This window comes from Columba livia, chromosome 17, assembly GCF_036013475.1.
Source record: "Columba livia isolate bColLiv1 breed racing homer chromosome 17, bColLiv1.pat.W.v2, whole genome shotgun sequence".
In the NCBI taxonomy this organism is placed as follows: Eukaryota; Metazoa; Chordata; class Aves; order Columbiformes; family Columbidae; genus Columba; species Columba livia.
The window spans coordinates 8,353,175-8,370,844 of NC_088618.1; the positions used below are offsets into that span (position 1 = coordinate 8,353,175).

Below are 17,670 nucleotides of genomic sequence, written 5' to 3' on the forward strand. Positions count from 1 at the left end.
AGCAAAAGTTGCAAACATTTTGCTCTGACTCAGCCCAGAGTTCTGCTGGGACCTCCTCACCCTGTGAACACCATGTGGGTGATGCCAGGTGGCCACCAAGGTGTCTTTGGTGTTCCAAGTCAATGATACCTGTAGTTCCCTGTCCCTGCACCACCCTGTCACCACCATTGGTTAGAGCAGGCTAAAAGCTGCTGTAAATGACACTCGGCCCAGGGACAACAGAACAGCACCAGGAATCTTGTTTTTTTCTCAGTCATGTTGCTTTTTGCATACATTGTCCTTAGGCTAAGACAGTGTGAGAACATTGCCAGAGATTTTGTGCCTCCAGAGAAACAGCAGGAAAAAAACACAATGCAAGTATTAAAAAGAGGAAGGAGAAGCGAAGGGTCTGTGTTCCCATGCATAAGCCCTAAACTGGTACTGCTTGTGGCCATCTGCAAGCAAGCACCACTCAGCCCTCGCTGCCGATGTTGAAAACAATGAAACTAAATAGCTCCAAACACTCATAACCAGTCTTCTGTCTGCTCCTGAAAAAAACCCATCTCTTGTTCTTTGTCCGCTGATCTATAGTCACCTTGCATTACACGGTATGAAATGACTAGCCAGGCTTCCCATTGTCATCAGCGCTAATCACAGAAGATTAATACGAACTGACCAATGGTGCTTATAAACTTGTTTAACAATGTCGTGCACTGGGCTGGAGTGTCCTCTCCCTTTCACCCATACCATCCCAGTGGCTCCAGTGCAGTTATTCTGGGTTTACACCAGCACCAGTGAAGACAGACTCAAACAAAAAAACACTTTCAGGTAGAAAAATCCAACACCTCTGAAAAATAAGAAGAATGAAAAGTATCAGAACCCAGCGAATTTCTTTGTGTCGCAGCTCAGGTGCACAAAAAAGCCACTTTCCATGAAAACAGCAAAGCATATGCTAGAGCAAGGAGGCTGGCCTCTGCAGCAGATCCCCTGCCAGCGTAAAGCAAAACATGTTTCATGCCCATATATTTCCACTAGCACATGAAAAATCCAGTAAATACAGTCCATGTTGGTACCAAACAAGAAAATATCTCTCTGGTGGTAGAGAAACTTTTATCTTAGATCACCAGTGCCCTGCTGGCATTGGAACATATTTATTTTTTAGCATTCAGTGACCTTTGATACCAGTAAGTACAGAGAGCTGCCCATGGGCTCTTCCATGCCAGTCTTTATCTTTGCACGCTGGGCAGCTTGAAAATGAACTCTGCTTGTTTGTGAAGAGGTAGGCAGGACAGGCAGCAAACCACGTAGGAGCTGTGCCCGGAGTGTGTGAGCGTGTGTATGTGTCTGGGTGTGTGTCACGGATTCTGAGGCCATGGATACCCAGTTAACTCACACCTATGTATGTGTGCATGTAATCAAGGGAAGTGTAGTTTCTTTCTCTTATACAATATAAAAAGTGGTACTTGCAGGGCCATTGACTTTAAAGGGCGGTTTTCATACCTAATATTCTGGTGTCCACTTTGTATGGAAATGAGCCTTTTTGTCCCCTTTGTATGTTGTGATCATCTTCTCTACCACATTAATTAAAAGCGCTGCTGTGACCCGACCAAAGCTGGAGCACTCCCTGGGTCTGTCCTTCACCCTGGGCAGTGCCAGCTTTGGGGAGTTTGCACCGGCCGGTTGCCTTACAACATACAACACTCCTGTTTTTTCAGCTAAGTTCCCAGCTGAAGGGGCACATGTTGCCCTGAGCCGGCTGCCCCAGCAACGACAGCGCATGGCTCGTGTTCACCTAGATGTAATTAACGCCAAAATACCACGTTAGGGAGGGAGGGAAAGGTGGCTTTTAGTTAGACCTCTACCAACTAAATCAAGCTAAAATTACCTATGCCCTTTGCTTAACTGCCACTGCTTGAGAAGCAATCTCATTACGTGTGGTAAACACGTCAGCTTGAAAGCATTCAGCTAAAACCAATCCTTCTGCTGTCCCTGGTCACCAACTGGCAACAAAGCTCCACATTGACACCAATCTGGCAACCTGTAGAGTTTGCCCTCTATTGCATTTTGCTTCTATAAGCACAGCTATTATTGGAACTGCTTACTTGACCATATTGTATGCTTTACCTCCATCTGACAATAATTCATTCTTCCAGCTTGCAACATTAATTACTTATGCACACTGTACATACTGCCACTCCAAGTACCTACACACAAAGAAAGCAAAAAGATTTTATGTACAGCTGAATTTCGTGGGGTTTTTTTCTTATTATTTTTATCTAATGTAAGGACAGGAAGATATTTTTAGGTTACTTATAACTTCAAAAGTCAACACCAGGAATACTCAGAAATGTAGCACATTAACAAATACTGGATGGCTCTGTGGGTTATTACAGACAATACAAAATACAGCTTAGTATTTCTATGCCACCCAATAACCAACAGAAGCAAAACTTCACTTAAATATATATTTATGGATGGATGTGTGTGTGTACACACATAGATATGTACTTATAAGTAAACATAAAAAAATAAAACCAGGACCAAACAAAGCTAGTCAAAGTATACACATGCTTTTGATGACCAACACCTTCCTATCTGTAACGTTAGAAACACAAGACTGGAAGAGATCCTGGCACCTCGGACATTCCCAGTCTCCACCAGCAACACACCGCACATCTCATACCCACAATCAGCATTTGTCTGGAAAGCAGGTGCTTTTTTCACCTCCCTGCTCTTGTTGGAAAGCTTGTGGCTCTTACGATGCCCATGGACATCCTGATAGACTAAAATCTGTCCCAATACCTGTGATGAGATCTTACACAACAGCAGACATGATGGTCCAGCGATGCCTTGTGTAATGTCAGCGGTGCCTTCCTATTGCTACTGGAAGAACCTTGTCTAGGATCACATCTGTCATTCCTAGTACTGGTTCACAGTCATCCACTGACAAACTAATGTATCCATTTTTTTCCCCCTTTTTTTTTAAAGTCAGTTTTCTTCCTTCAAGACAACCTATTTTTCTTCATCCTTCTGCACAGGGTTCTATATAGTCAATAGAGAGACAGACACATTGACGGAACAGTTCCTTTTATCCTAAATCAAGAAGCCAAGAGGCAGGATAGACCTCCACTCTCGAGATGTTGTCCCTCACTGCCTGCAGATGAAGCCCTGATGACCAGCTTGAAGATGCTGCCTAATTCTTGCTGGCTGAAGGTGTGCATCCCAAATGTACGTGGTTTTTGCACAGAACTGCATCCAACTTCCACTGCTCACGGTTTTCACTGCCTTCCAGCCCACCAGCCCTGACCCTCTGCTCCCGTCGGTCACGGTGCCTCTCGGCTGTTTCATCACAAAACCTCTTCAGCATATTCCAGCTTAAATGGCAATAGATCATTATAGCGAATATTAAACAAGTTCAGTCTTGAATCACTGGTAATCTCTCTATCCCAATGGTAATCTATTGGCATCTCTCCTTCAGACAATTCCTTATGCATTTTACTGTTCTTGTACTAATCCCCATCTTCTCCATCTTAATTAATAACTTCCCATGTGGCATTATATCAAATGCTTGACTAAAATCCATATAGATTAGATCTACTACGTTTCCCCTTGCTTAGAAAATCAGTTATCTCAGCAAAGAAATAGTTCAGGATACTCGACAAAATCAGCACTGGGGTATCAATTCATCCTGTTTATCTTCTCTTTGGCTATTTTTCTTTTTCTTGTTCATTATATTTTTCTTCAAAACTCTTCTGAAAGCCTGAAATGGTCTTGAAGTCAATGACTTCAGTGGCTACTTAGATAACTTTCTAATAATTTTAAAAATAAAAATATTTCTAATCCTTGCTACCAACCTGGTACTTGTTCCTTTGGAATTCCAGGATGGAAAGCACCTGGTTTCCCTCACTTGAAAATGTTGAGCTCTTTTAGATTTGCTTTCACCTTTACTGTGATAACTTCCATTTTCATGCTCTCATTCCAACCAGTCATGCTGGTTTTGCTCCCTTCTTGAACTTCACTGTTTCTCTTAAAAACTATGGCAAAGCTTTCACTCAGATTTTGCGTACCAAAGTATTTTTCAGCAAATCTCACTTTATTCTCAACACACACATGTAGTAGTTTTGTTCATCAGTTGTTTTCCTTACTTTTTACTGCTCTGCCATAGTCTAGTGAAATTATGCATCGCACAGACTATATTCACTAACAGGGTAGACATAGTTAAATACAGATGTTTTGTAGATAGGTACCAGAGTGAACATATTAGCAATGAAATTCACAGGCCAACAGAAATCAAAGATCTTGTTATAATGGAAGCAATGTTTTTATCTGATTAGAGCTGCAAAACCCCTTGCATCAGCCCTGCGTATGCCAGAACGCCTAGCAAGAGGCTTCAGCTTGTAGCAATAAAAATACTGTATGTTTCTTCTCTTCCAAGGAAATTAAAACTTTCTATCACTGAGAATGCAACAGAAGCAGAAGTGTACAAAATAGTACCTTGTACAAACACTGAATGACTAGCCTAATTTTTCAAACTGTTACCTTCTGTTTATTTTTTTAAACTGGGTTTCTAACCCCGTGATTTTGAACAGAACCCTTGAAATGCAAACCAATGCAGAGCCAAGTGGATCTGTGAGCCACTGCAGCAGAAAGCTAGCTCCCAATTGGGGACCTTTGTGGCTATTTCTGATACTAAGGATTCAGATCACATTTACAGTTTATGATCCTCCTTGATTACATATGGTTTCCTAAACCACTGTATTTCGATTTTCAAGAAATTAAGATAAAGTAACACAAAGGTCAAAGTGAGATGTTCTTTGTGTCCATCCACCAACCAGTCAAAAGACCATAGGTAGCAGAGGGGGAACCAACTAATCCAGCTAATCATAAAGAGGCTTTACCAAGGACAGCATATTCATTCAGAGCACTTGCAACTAGGAGACAAAAGATCTTCAAAACCCATCATAGCATAAAATTGGAGTCTCCTCCATGGATACTTTGGCAACTGTTGGAAAAGACCTTCCAGACACACGTCTGAGTGTGGAGGTGGACTTCTACTGAGAGAACAACAAAATAGCTTCATTTCATGAGCTATCACTCACTGTTGTGTTACTATTCCACACAGTTTTCCTGGGTCACTACGATGCCTCAGAGGCTGCCTGTTTCAGCTCCAATCTGTTGTTCTGGTCCTCAGCATTTTTAGTGGCACTGTCAGGACTGTGCCACTGGAGAGATAACAACTGCACACCTCTGCTAAGAAACTTTACTTTTATAGCTAAATTAATTTTATTCCTGATCAGCAGCCCTCGCCTTCACTTTGATACACAGGAACTCTCTGCCCTGCATGTTTCACTTTGTTCTTTGAATTATAGTTTCTCCCTTTTTGTTTCAACTTTTCCCTCCCAGCTTCACCCATCAGTTCAGTACTGTAAGCAACTGTTCTGCCTGCTAGATGGCACTGGCCATCCACCGGCGCTGGGACCGAAGGCAGGTGGCACTGAAGAGCCATAAGGGCACATGGCCACCCTTTGGTCACTATTCTATTTACTTTCTGCAATGGCATTTTCTTTGCTCAGATTACTTCATTCCTCACCCACAGCACTCGTTTGCCACTATAACAATTCTACCCATGTCCTCTTCTGTTTTTATGATGAGTTTAAACTTGCTATTAGCAGAGCTACGGAGGACTGGAGCTGCTTCTGAACCCACCAGTTGGTTGAAAATTACTAAAAACAAACTAAAGCCCTGAAATTCTTCTGGGTTTCAGCCACTGACCTGATTTGAGTCTAAGTATTTTGTAAAAACTAAGTTATTTGGGGGCGGGGGGCGGTACAGTTAATTAACCTTATCTGTCTGAAAGTAGCATTACAGAGCAATTGTGAATAGATACTGAGGGCTAATATATAAGGATGGAGTGAAATTCTGGATTCTGTTCTGAATTCTTTGTGTACTGTCAGGACAAAAATCTGTTCATCATAGCTGCCCTGGATGCCTTGTATTCAACATATTCATTAACACACTGAGGAGGAAGTTGCCGCTTTCATTGTGTCTGCAGAGCACCCGGCACAACCCGCTGCTGCCATCCTGACTGTGCTCTTTTCAAAATAAATGTTAAAAAGCCCAGTCAGACAAAATTTGAAAACAAAGTTAATCACAAGTATCTGGCTGGAAATAGAAGAGCCTCTTCCTTCAAAGTATCCACTAGCCCAAACCATCCTTCAGAACACGCTCGTTGCGCCATAGCATTTGTAACCAGAGTGCCACCGCTACCCTTCCAGTCCGGCCTTTCCCCCGACGCTGTTCTCTGCACCTCAGTAACGCATTTGCTTTTCACGTACACGGGCACATGTTTCACCCAGTGCCAGATGTGCCCACACTGGGTGTGATTTCTTGGAACTTGAGGGTGTACCCTCTGTTTGGACGGCAAGTTCTCTGGCTGTGGTTGCTTGGAGACATTACAGGTATCATGGTATCTGCCTTGCATGCCTGTAGATGTTTGCCAGGTAGGTGTGGTCACACTTCTACTCAGCTCATCAGATTCTCCACAGATGTCCGTGGTCCTAGTGACAGCGCCAGGTCTGGCTTTCTCATTAATTCTTTTTCAACCTTATAATTATCATGTAAATATGAAGCTGGATGCAGTGCTGCATCCTACCATATCATTTCTAGGTGCCAGACACGTAATTTTTGTCTTTTTTTTTGTCTCCTCTCCACTGAGAATGTATCTATCTTTTCATTTCCCTAGGGATGCTCAGACCCGATTGTCCCTAAACATAGAGAAGATTCAAATACAACTAAAGCTTTCTGCAGACTAAATCTTGCGGTGGCATTTTAGGATGTTTCTCCCCTTCTTTCCAACTTTCACTCCCAAAAGCTATCACCTGCCTAACAAAGTTGGCAGACAGACTGAAATGCTTGTGCCTCAAGCCATTCATGTGCAAAGCCTTGGCACCTTTGTTCAAACGTCTGATGAAAGCGGGTTTGAACTCAGATGTTGGTCTGTGAACTGGCAGGGGCACATGGACTGTTCCGCTGTTTCTGGGGTGGTAAGATTCAGCGGAAGGAAGGAAGGAAGGAAAAAAGGAAGGAAGGAAGGAAGGAAGGAAGGAAGGAAGGAAGGTTGAGGGCAGATGGTGGCATTGAGGTCTTGAGATGCCACACAGATTCACGAAGCAGGTTGTCCTAAACCAAGATGTCTAAACCCGCCTGAAATAACTCCAGGATGCATTTTTCCCCTGTTTAGAGAACATAGCACAAGGACTTCTGTGTATTTGCCTACCAATTCCTCTGGCACAGCGTGAAGCAAATGGCTACCTACACCTCCCCGGCTATTTGCAAGGCCACTTAGCTTTAAAATACAGCTAAGAGCAGCACCACCAATCTTAAATTAACTTTCCCGGTGGGGGAAGAGTCTCGAATTGATTCTTATCTACTTCACTGGGTCTTGTGCTGACAGTCAGGTTTGCTGTTCTCACCACTGTTAAAGTGTTCTGCTCTTTACTGAGTGTACTGTGAACAAACCACCAGTCCAGACCTTTCTGATACGGCTGTTGTGATTTGCCTTATCTTTATTTGCTCCTCAAGCCACTTCGGTAGAGCTGAAGAAACCATCTCCTGCAAAAACTTTGAACTCTGGATGAGCAACTAGAAAATATCTTTATTACCAGGGAAGGAGTACTCAGGCTGGGACCCAGCTGAGGTGCAGGAGAACTGCAGGGACCTGCATAGGAAGCGCCAGAGAGAGTTGCTGGCATTGAGGCTACTAAGGAATTCTTAGAGATGTGTTAAATGGTAGGCTCAGCTTTGCTAATGAATCACCTTGCTCAGGCTACAGAAAGTTTTGGTTACGGGTGGCTCTGAGGGCACAGAAGAAAATGTCATCTCACATTTGCAGCTCATGCAGTGATTCCTACATGGGAAAGTGGAAGAACTCCTGTGCATGATCACAATGAAGATGTTTATATGCATTACTCCTGTTATTACAGATTAATTAGCTACTGAAGGACGAAAGTGCTACAAAGGTATAATTTAGATTTCTGCAGAGTTGTACTTTGTGGCAATGGTCAGTAAAATGAAGGTAATATCAGTTCACTTAACATTTTACAAAATAATAGTTTGAGCTTGCAGGCTGTGTACATGCTTAGTGTAAGCATCTGAATAGCCCCTGCTTGCTCAGTGTGATTACTGATGTGCTTAAAGTTAAGCATGCATGAAAGTCTTTGCAGGACCAGAGATGCAAAACACAAATAACTTTTCCCCTCGATATAATTCCTATCAATAAATACCAAAAAAAAGCACAAAACAAAACTTCAGATTTCTATGGATTCTATGGGTGTAAAGGCCGTGTCTTCGTCTATGTCTTGGATGGTGCAAAACGCACTGTCAGTCCTTAACAAACAGACAGGAGTGATAAAAAGCTAATATGCAAATGGTGTTATAGATGAGAATTTTTTTTTCATTTGTGTATAAAGCTCATTTCAGCTTCCAATACATGAACAAGCTATAATCTATATAATTCCCCTTAACAAACACTTGAGACCTCATCAGTGATGGGAGAAATAATCTTAATAAATGCCTTTTTCATTGCTCAAAACCTGTGAGGGAGCAGCAGCATTCGGGCTGCCGGGGGGCAGTGGTCGGGCTGGGTTTCGGGGTGTGGGTGGCAGGGAAGGGGGGGCGGTTCGGGCTGGGGGAAGCCCTGGTCCCCCGCTGGGAATTACCCAGCTCTCCGTCCCTCTCCCAGCCCCGCCGCGGCAACATTTATTGCAAAAGCAGGAAATTGCTTATTACTAAAGTAGCTGGCAAGGGAGCGGGAGCCGATGCTGTTCCACACTGGCACAGCACTTGCTTAGCTGCAGCTTTCCCTGCCTCTCCTTGTTCCGCTTTCTTCTTCCCCCTCTTTCTCTCCTCTCTCCCTCTCTCTCTCCTCTTCTTTTTTTCATTTTGGCTTCTATTCAAATGTGGGTCAGGGGTGAGCGGCTCCCAACGTCACAAGCTTGCAAGATGGCGCTGGGAGGAAGGCTGTGAGATGAGGAACAGGCTGGTATAAACCGAGAGGACAGGAGAGGGAGAGGAGGAGGAGGAGGAGAGGGGAAGGGGAAGAAAAGCTGCTGCTCCAGATGCAATAAGAAGGTAACGCGGAGCGGGGCGCGGGCGGGGGCGCGGGGCCGCGCGTCCCGCTCGGGCGGCCGGGCGGGCGCTGCCGGGCTCCGGGTGCAGCCCAGCCCCGCTCCCCCGCTCTTTATTTGCAACCCCGGTTATTTGCCCATCTGCATGGGTCCACCCGGGAGAGTGGCCGGGGTGGCGGGGGTGTCCCCTTGTTCCCTGCCCTGAAGCAGCCGTGCCCGGCACCAGCGGTAGTTCCATTGAAAAAAATACAGATCATTTTCTTGTCCCCCTTGCCCCCTGTCTCCATGCCCCGGGCCCCCTCCCCTCGCCCGCCCGGCGCGCTGCCCCGTTGCTTTGGGGGCCGGGGCGAGCATACGGTGTATTCGCCACCGCGCCTGTCTGGGGGTTGCAAATGTTGGCTATTTGGTTAAAGCGGCTGGAAACTTTCCCCCTCTTCCCGTGCCATTTGTGTGTGTGTGTGTGCGCACGGGTGTGCGCTGCCCCTTCCCCGGCGGCGGTGGGCTCGGGCCGGGGGGCCGCAGCTGCTGCCCGCCGGGGCCGGCGTGGGGGTGACCGGCGGGGCGGGCAAGCAGCCCCGGAGCTGCAGCCTTCTCCCCATACCCACTTGGCCACTGCAACTGAGCCGTATTTTATTTTTCTTTCCCCGAAAGGAGGGAGCGGAGCCTTGGGGTGCCGGGGGGCGTGTTTGTGCCGGGGATCCGGCCGCATTGTGGAGGAGAGGGCAGGGAAGGGGCTCCCGGGACTCGCATTGCCTCCTTCCCCCCCGCAGTCCATCCGCGGGGCTGCAAGGCGACGAGCCAGGCCGGCATCCCCCAGCCCCAGCGCCGGCCTCTGCCCCACCGGGCACCCCCTGCCCTACCGGGACCGCGATGAACTTTTGCCCCGGCTCCCCCCTTCCCCGCCGCTCCCCTCGGCCGTTCGGGATCGCGGAGGGAAGGACCCGCCGGCTCCTCTCGCCCTGCCCGTCGCTGCGGGTCTCTGGCTTTTGTTACGGCACCGTCTCGGATGCAATGGACGGAGCGCAGGATCGCGCACCCTCCCGCGGCCGGGGGCTCGCAGGACCCTGCCCGCCCGGCTTTGTGCCCCCGGAGGAAACGCGCGCGTCCCCGGCCCCGCCAGCCAGGCGCAGAGCTGTCCACCCGGTTGAAAAAAGAATCATTAAATTGTACGTCCAGGCTGGCAATATTGTTGCCGAGGGGCGTAACACTGTAATTCCGGGAGCCGGGAGGGCTGATCCCTGCCCGCGGCTGCCCGGTCCCGGGTGAACGGCGCCGCGGAGCCGGGCCGGGCCCTACATCCCCGGGCTCGCCGGTGCCGGTGCCAGCTGGGCGGCGGGGGGAGCCGGGCTTTTTTGTTTTTCTGATTGCATTTAAAAGCAAAGCAGAGCCGGCGGGGAAGTGGGGGTGGGGGGAGGCAGTATGCGCGGCCCCCTGCGCTGTGCGCGCCCCGGGGGAGCCCCGCGGGTGCGCAGGGCGGCCGCTGTGCCCGCAGCGCCCAGCCCGCTCCCCGCCCGCTCCCGTTTGTACGGGGCGAGAGCCGACGGGCGAAGTCAATTATTGACTTGTGGGTGGACCGGCCCCAGGTGGCAGTGGGCACCGCGGAGAGCGGGCGGCTCTCGGTGCGGCCCCCGCGCTCCCCGTTATCGCGGCCGCCAGCCGCGCTCCGCCCGGCGCCCCGCGGCCGCTGGACACCGCGCCCGGCCCCGCCGCGCTGCTACCGCCGCTCGGCTGAGCGCCTATTTACACACGGGGATTTGGTGACTCGAAACTTTCTGCTGCGAAATCCGCAGCCTCTGAAAACTCGGGCCGGCTCGGCGCTTCGAGAGGCGGGTAACTTGGCGTTCAGTCTCTGCGAGCGGGGCGGGTGTATACCTTTACATCAAATAATGAATTATAGATGAAACCAAGGGTTCTAGCAGACGGTTACCGAAATCATCCTAGATGCTACTGAGCTGTTAGAATAAATCTGAGAGAGCAGCCAGAAACCAGTTAAGAGGAGCATCAAAATGACATTCCGCTAATAAACTGTCCTTTGACCAAAACTGGTTTAAATTTATTGCGGAATGCTGTTTGTATTTGAATGGCTCCCATGTTTTTCCACAAATTAAAGGGGAAAACAATATGCAATAGTCACTTTCATTGGAAAATGTCAGAACTATGAGCAGATGTTTGCTGTGCTTGATAAATACAGTGTATAAACAACGAGTATTTCAAGATGACTTATTACTCTTTTTTATGACTCAGAACTATTGTATATACTTCAGCAGCTCTGGAGAGAAAGCTGTAAATGACTCCTTAGGATTTCACAGCAAATCTACATGGAGAAAATGACATATGGAAAGAAAATTGACTTATTTCCACAACTGCAAGTGGCCTCCTTTTTGCGCCTTTTCATTAGCAATCTAATCCTAAAAGCATTAGGAGCAATTATTTGCAGTGGTGCCTGACATTCTAGGTCTAATTATTTAAATCAGTTTAACTTTTGATGGTTGACCCATTAGGTCAAATCTGTGTGCCCTTTGTTATATTTATTAAAAAAAAAAAAAAAGAGAGAGAGGGGAGGGGGGTCTTCAAACTTGCCACCTGCTACTGACATATCATTTTAGCTCTGGAGGAGATCAGCATTAAGAATAAGCAACCTCTTACATTTGTTACTTTCCATTCTATCACGGGTAAGGAAACCCCGCATTAGTGCCTTGTTCTTTTGCGTCTAAAATCCATCGCTTAATCTCAGCAGACTTGCGTGGCCACAAGGGTGTGAGCAGGAGGAATGGGAGAACCCGAGGATATAGCAGGTTTTCGTATGTCATGCTTCCTAATCTACGTGAAATGCAGACAAGATCCACATATATGGAAGAGATGATTTTTCAGTGTACAGGGGAAAAGCTTCTTCAAAGAATCCGAGAGAGCTCTAAATCTTTAATGCATAAAGAAGGAGCTCACGTTAGTATTCACATACGTTGCTGGGCGGAATGACTTATGGATGTGTAGATAGTAATAAGTATTGCAAGATGCTCGAAGCACTTGGTCTCACGTGATGCGCTGTGGTGTCAGTGCTGAATTGTTTGGCAGAAGCCAGTGTGTGACAAGGGGTGGGGGGAGAGAGGAGAGAAAGAGAAGGTGAGAGGCCTTATTCCAGGAGGGTATGTGTTCAATTAATTTTGATTAGTTGTTTAAAACAACTAGAGCACAACCTAATGCTTTTCAGTATGGCTGTGTAATGGGCTGAAACTCCCTAAAATAGCCACCACAGCCCAAAATTTCAAGTTGTGAACAGCAGATCTTGCAATTGGAGTTCTTGTTTCGTAGCATCTTTACAGCCTATAGTAATTAAGAACTGTCAAACATAAACTGTACGTTGTGCCTTCCTTTAACTTTCTATAGAAAATAGTACATGGCTATTCTTTGAGCTCCTGCTGCCTTCTTTGATGATAGATGTAGGGAAGCAGGATAATGTTTGAAAACTGAGGTGCATTTGTCCTCATATCAGAACTCCTGTTTGTGCTGACTGCAGCTTTTAACGCTCTCATCCAGTCTGATGAACACATCGTAGTTTGACAGGCAGAGGTACTGGCATGGTGAGGTTGTCATGTTTTCTCTACAGAAAACCCAAGTTTTCCATCCTCTAACCAAATCTGACTGCTAAAGTGTACGAACAACACCACAGTTTCTGACAACATCCAGGGAAGAACGTTGCCACAAAGCGGCATTTCAGTGCAGCAGCGAATGCGGTCTTGGAGTGGGAGAAAGCAGAATCCCATTTGTGACATTGCCTTTATATTGGCTGTATTGTGACAGGCAAAGCTCAATGGGAAGGAGGACCATTTCAGCATCAGGAGACCTGCCCACCCTGCTGGGCTCGGAGAAAAATTAACAGGGCTCAGCTGTGGGATTGCAATAACAGAGTGTTGACCCAACCATAAGCAGGAGAACATATTTTTAAAAGTAAAGATGACTTCTCCTTTGATTTGGTGTGGATTGAACATCAGAGATTAAACCACCAGGGCTGCTTAAATTGGTTTTTATCTTGAGGTAGTATTGGGAGCAAGAACAATGCATTGCAATGGAGATCTCTGCTGTGCAGCAGCTCATTGGCAAAGCAACTGCATTCGTTTGTTTAGGTCTCTTTTAATCAGCAGTGACAGTGTGCTTACTTCTCTCAAAAGTGGCAGAAACAATGTAAAAAAACCCAAGTGTTCCTGAGAGTTGTATTTTCTTGTTCAGTTAGCACCTCCAGCTTCCAACAGGACGCCAGTTTTAAGCTGCGTTTCTTTCCTTGAAGTGTACGCGTATTACAAGCTAGCTGTCCAAACTTGTAACTTACTCACACTTCTTGCTTGTAATTCCTGGAAAGAAAATTCACCCTCCAGTGCTGGCTCCCACAAAACAAGGAAGAAATGAAACACTGAGGTCAATCCGGAATTTTAAGCTGATATAAAAGGGTTGTTACAATAGCTGTAAGGGGAAGACTACAACAGTGCAATAGCTGTACCTGCTGGAAGTGACAGGTGGGAGGAATTTTGTTCTTTTTCATCTGTGTTTGGATGACAGCCCAGTGCTGGCCACAAACTGCAATCCAGGATTAATCCTCACACAGTGTTTTCTTTCTATATATCAGATTTCTCATTTTCTTAATAAGCACAGCCTAGCATGCACTTCAAGTCAGCTGTTCTGGAGTGGAAGCAACAGGGTTTTGCATTATTGAAATGACGGCTCTGGAGCTCGTACTGTTTGACCAGGGCAGGGCGGAGGGTGATCCTTGTAATCACAAATCCTAAACAGGGATTCTAGTTACTGATTTTACTTAATGGAAAGGGGTGGGGAATCTAGTTTATCCAGGATTACACATGTACTGTATCACATTTTCTGATGTGCACACTGCAGATTTGAAGGAGCTAAAGAGCGATCTTTTAAACTGAAACCCTCAAGCAGGCGTTTGGAAACGGACCTATTGTGGGAAACTTCCTTCAGCGCTGGTTCTCTTGCTAATGTAGAAAAGGCAAACTGCTCTGGAGTGTCCTGCAGAAAGTGTCAGAAGACACATACACTGACAGCCAAGCCGGGAGAGGAAGGGTCCTAGTCTTCAGCCAGCAGTAAGAGAAGTTTAGAGAAGGGCAGGGAGTTCTGTGCTCAAAACTGTCATCAGGGCTGCTCTCTCACCAAAAATGACCCTGAAAACAGGGTGTACTTGTTGCTTCTGTTGCTAAATGTCCTGAAAGACCTATGCAGGAACCAGGAAGAACTCCCTCTTGCTCTTCCAGCTTTAGATACTGGATGGAAAAACTTGCCGATGTTGTGGTTGCCCAGGTTCTGGACGGGAGGTCGAGAGCCTTCTGTGTCAGCCTGCTGGCCCGAGGCACTCGCTGTCCTTCAGTCCCTTGGGTAGTGGGGGTGGCTTTCATTAATATATCAGTTTTCCCTGTCCGCTTCCTTCCCCCGCTGAACCAAACACGATGCAAGATGAAATTGTCTTCAAATCAGTCTTTTGCCCTGAGTTTTGAAAGAGATACACAATGGACTGACCAGGGAAGAGGCCTCATATGGTAAACGACCTTCCTCTGCTCGCCATGCTGGGCTGGTCCCACGCGTTCCTGGCCTGGCTGGAGGTGACAGGGGTGTATGGCAGATTCCCTCCCCTAAACATGGGATTGTTTCCCATTGGATAAAGAACCATTCAGTGCGTGGATTCAGTTTTCCAGGAGTCACATAAAGACACTGCCACGCAGGACTCCACTTACTGCACTTCCATCTGCTGTCGGGATGCCACCAGCCGGTTTGACAGTTTGGAAATCTTTTCTCTTGTCTGATAAAGAGCAGAATAGAGTAATTTGCATTGCCAATTTTAACTGAGAATTGAAATCAGCCCACAAGAAACCTGATTTTAAAGCTTGCTTGTTTGTCTATGGGGTAGTTACTCTCCAGTGGAAAGACTGGATCTCACTGGTTCGTACCTAATAAAACATGTTGATGTGCAACTAAAAATAACTTTAAAGTAAATTTGGTATTGTTTTATGTTAAGCAGGAGGATGGGGTTTAACACATCCAAGCTATGATTTAATATGCAAACCAGAAGCAAAATTAATGTACTATGTTATTGTTTCTGACAAATGTATCAAGCAACTTCCTATATAGCATTAAATTCAATGAAATACTAAACCAGAGTATTTTGAAGTGTTAAATAAAAATATTTGGAAAATATTTTCTCATCAAAATACTTTCTGATGGCCTCCTGAGGTTCCCTCCTATGTGACTTAATCTGTGATCTTACTCAGCCCCATCTTAAATGCAAAGCAAAGGAAATGTTCTTGGAGCAAAAAGGAATTGATTATTTTCTAGTTATGCTGCTCTTTTATGAGTTTAGAACTAGATACTAGTCTCCCACACCCAGTTTTGATTTGGAGGGCAGTAAGCTTTCCGGCCCTTCTGCCCCTCCTCAAATCTCAGTTGCTTTCTCCAGCCTGAAAGAATGAGTTATTGAACTAGAACTGAAAAAAACCATCCTCTCTGTCCCTTTACAAAAGGATCCTGATGCAAAAGGTTAACCGCCCAGGACTGGATGAAACTATTAATAAAGTAGTGGCTTTCTCTCTTTAGGGATTGACTTTCCTCAAAACTTCACTGGCAAACGCTTACAATTGAAGACTGACTTCTTTTTTTAAACAAGACCTATTTAAAAGAAGGTTTGAAATTATGCCAGTGTATAGTGAGATTTGAACTTGTGCTGCTTGTATTTAATGTGCTTTGTTATTCCTAGTTTCTGTTTACTCTTATAAAATACTCAGAATGGTCCTCATGTGGAGCTTTTTGCATCACGCTTCTCAAGTCCTTGAAAAAGGCTCTTTGTTCATTTTCTAAGCAGTTCAAATATTCTTTGATAATGTGATATTAGTGACATGATTATGTCCAGTCGTCAAAGAAAAATGTGGATGTTCCAGGAACTTCTAGGGAAAATATCTACCAAAGTTGTAGATGGCAGGGAACCCACTAAAAATACAAATGTGCATGCACATCTATGAAGTGTACATACCCAGAAATGTAGCACCAAAAGGCACAATAAATAGAGTTGTCTTGTAATTCTTCAGATGTCGGCAGACTGATGTTTGGCTGAACATGTTTTAAAAGCAATGTAACTTACGACTTGAAAAGTTTTACCCAGAAAACTTGGTTATAAGTACTTGAATTGGTGCAGTAGTTGAATGTGTGCACAGATTTAATTCTTCTGGGTGAGCGTGTGGTCTAGGGAACTCTGGGCTCAGTTTCTATCACTGCTTTAAATTTTCCATGCTATCGTCATGAAGGAAGTTAAGCAACTTAAGTTTTCTTCATCTTTAAAGTATGGAGAATACAATGTCCTTGGTTTGTCTTGCGTATCTATCTTATAAATGCTCATCATATTTTAAAGTTTGCACAATGGGACCCTGACCTTAGCAAGGGCCTGTAAATGCTGTCATCATGCACATAATTCTAATAAAGCTTCAAAATGCTAAAGTTGCCAAAGGACTAACACTTTAGCATTACGCAAAACCCACAGTGGGGAAGGAAGAATAGAGACAATTGCCCTCCAGTCCTTCAGAAATGCTAAGTTTCTTAGTCTCTACCGCGCTTTCTCAAACACGGCTTTCAGAATGGTAATGAAAATTGAAAGATGCCAGCTATAAAATTACTCACTTTTTGCTACAGCATTGAAAATATTAATGAGACTAGATCCCCCTGCAGTGAACACTGGGTTTTTTTGGAAGGTCTGTTTTGCACTGCCAGTCTCTTCCCGGGAATAACTAAATGGCTCTGAGTAGTCCCTGTCAGGATGCGCAGAGCAGCAGCTTGTGTTTTCGTCTTTGCTCCCGGGTTGCGTGGTGCAGTGCCTGCGTGCCGCATGACGCAACAGCCCTGGAGATTCTTGGAAAAGCACTTCCGTTTGCTCCAGGTAAAAATCGTGTTGGCAGCAAAACTGCCTCTGCTGGCAGCATTCTTAAGTGAACTCCAAGAAAAGCAGTTTAATGTATGCGGTTCTGCATATCCATCCAAGATGCAGAGGTGTTTGAGACTGTTGGGCTGTTATTATGGGTGGTGCCTCTGGAGAAGGAATGTCTTGAGTATTCCCCAAGCGTGGACCTCTTTTAGTAGCTGGAGTCAGCTGGCTTATCCCAGTCATGCTGGGTCTCCCAGTTTCTGGTTGCTACTTGTAAGTGATGGGTTTAATTGCCGTAGTGATATTCCTCAGCTCCCGAGTAAGGGAAAAGTGATCTGAGTGCGGAGAGAGGACTATAAATCATTATCTTTGTTCTGACAATCTCTATTTTTGTGGCTAAAAAGAGGGTTAGTTGAGTATGAGAATTTGTCGGCGATTCGTTGTTTGACTCTGGAAAGACAATTTAATCTGTCTGTACCTCTCTATCTCTGTGTAAGGGCGTGATATTTTGAAGATGGGCTGAATATCCAAGAGCATTTGATGAACAGTAAATACCAGTAGTAGCTGCTACTGTCTAATATTTCACCCTGTTAATTGTGCAAGAGGATTTCAAGCTGAATGCTGTACTGATAATTCATTGTCTTATAAGTGGAACCA

The 17,670-nt window shown here is 45.6% G+C and overlaps 1 protein-coding gene and 1 long non-coding RNA gene across 10 annotated transcripts in view; one reads left to right on the top strand and one right to left on the bottom strand.

Moving 5' to 3' along the window:
* LOC135575619 (uncharacterized) overlaps positions 1-17,670 on the bottom strand; it is a 155,834-nt gene that overhangs the window by 26,965 nt on the left and 111,199 nt on the right. The gene's annotated exons all lie outside the window — the stretch shown is intronic.
* The window catches only part of HIC2 (HIC ZBTB transcriptional repressor 2), an 81,307-nt gene continuing 72,370 nt past the window's right edge, over positions 8,734-17,670 (top strand). For 7 of the 9 annotated variants that reach the window (XM_065033110.1, XM_065033105.1, XM_065033114.1 and 4 more), the window contains exon 1: positions 8,760-9,108. The gene's annotated coding sequence lies outside the window, so the exon portion shown is untranslated. The other 2 variants (XM_065033103.1, XM_065033106.1) reach the window with 2 other exon arrangements.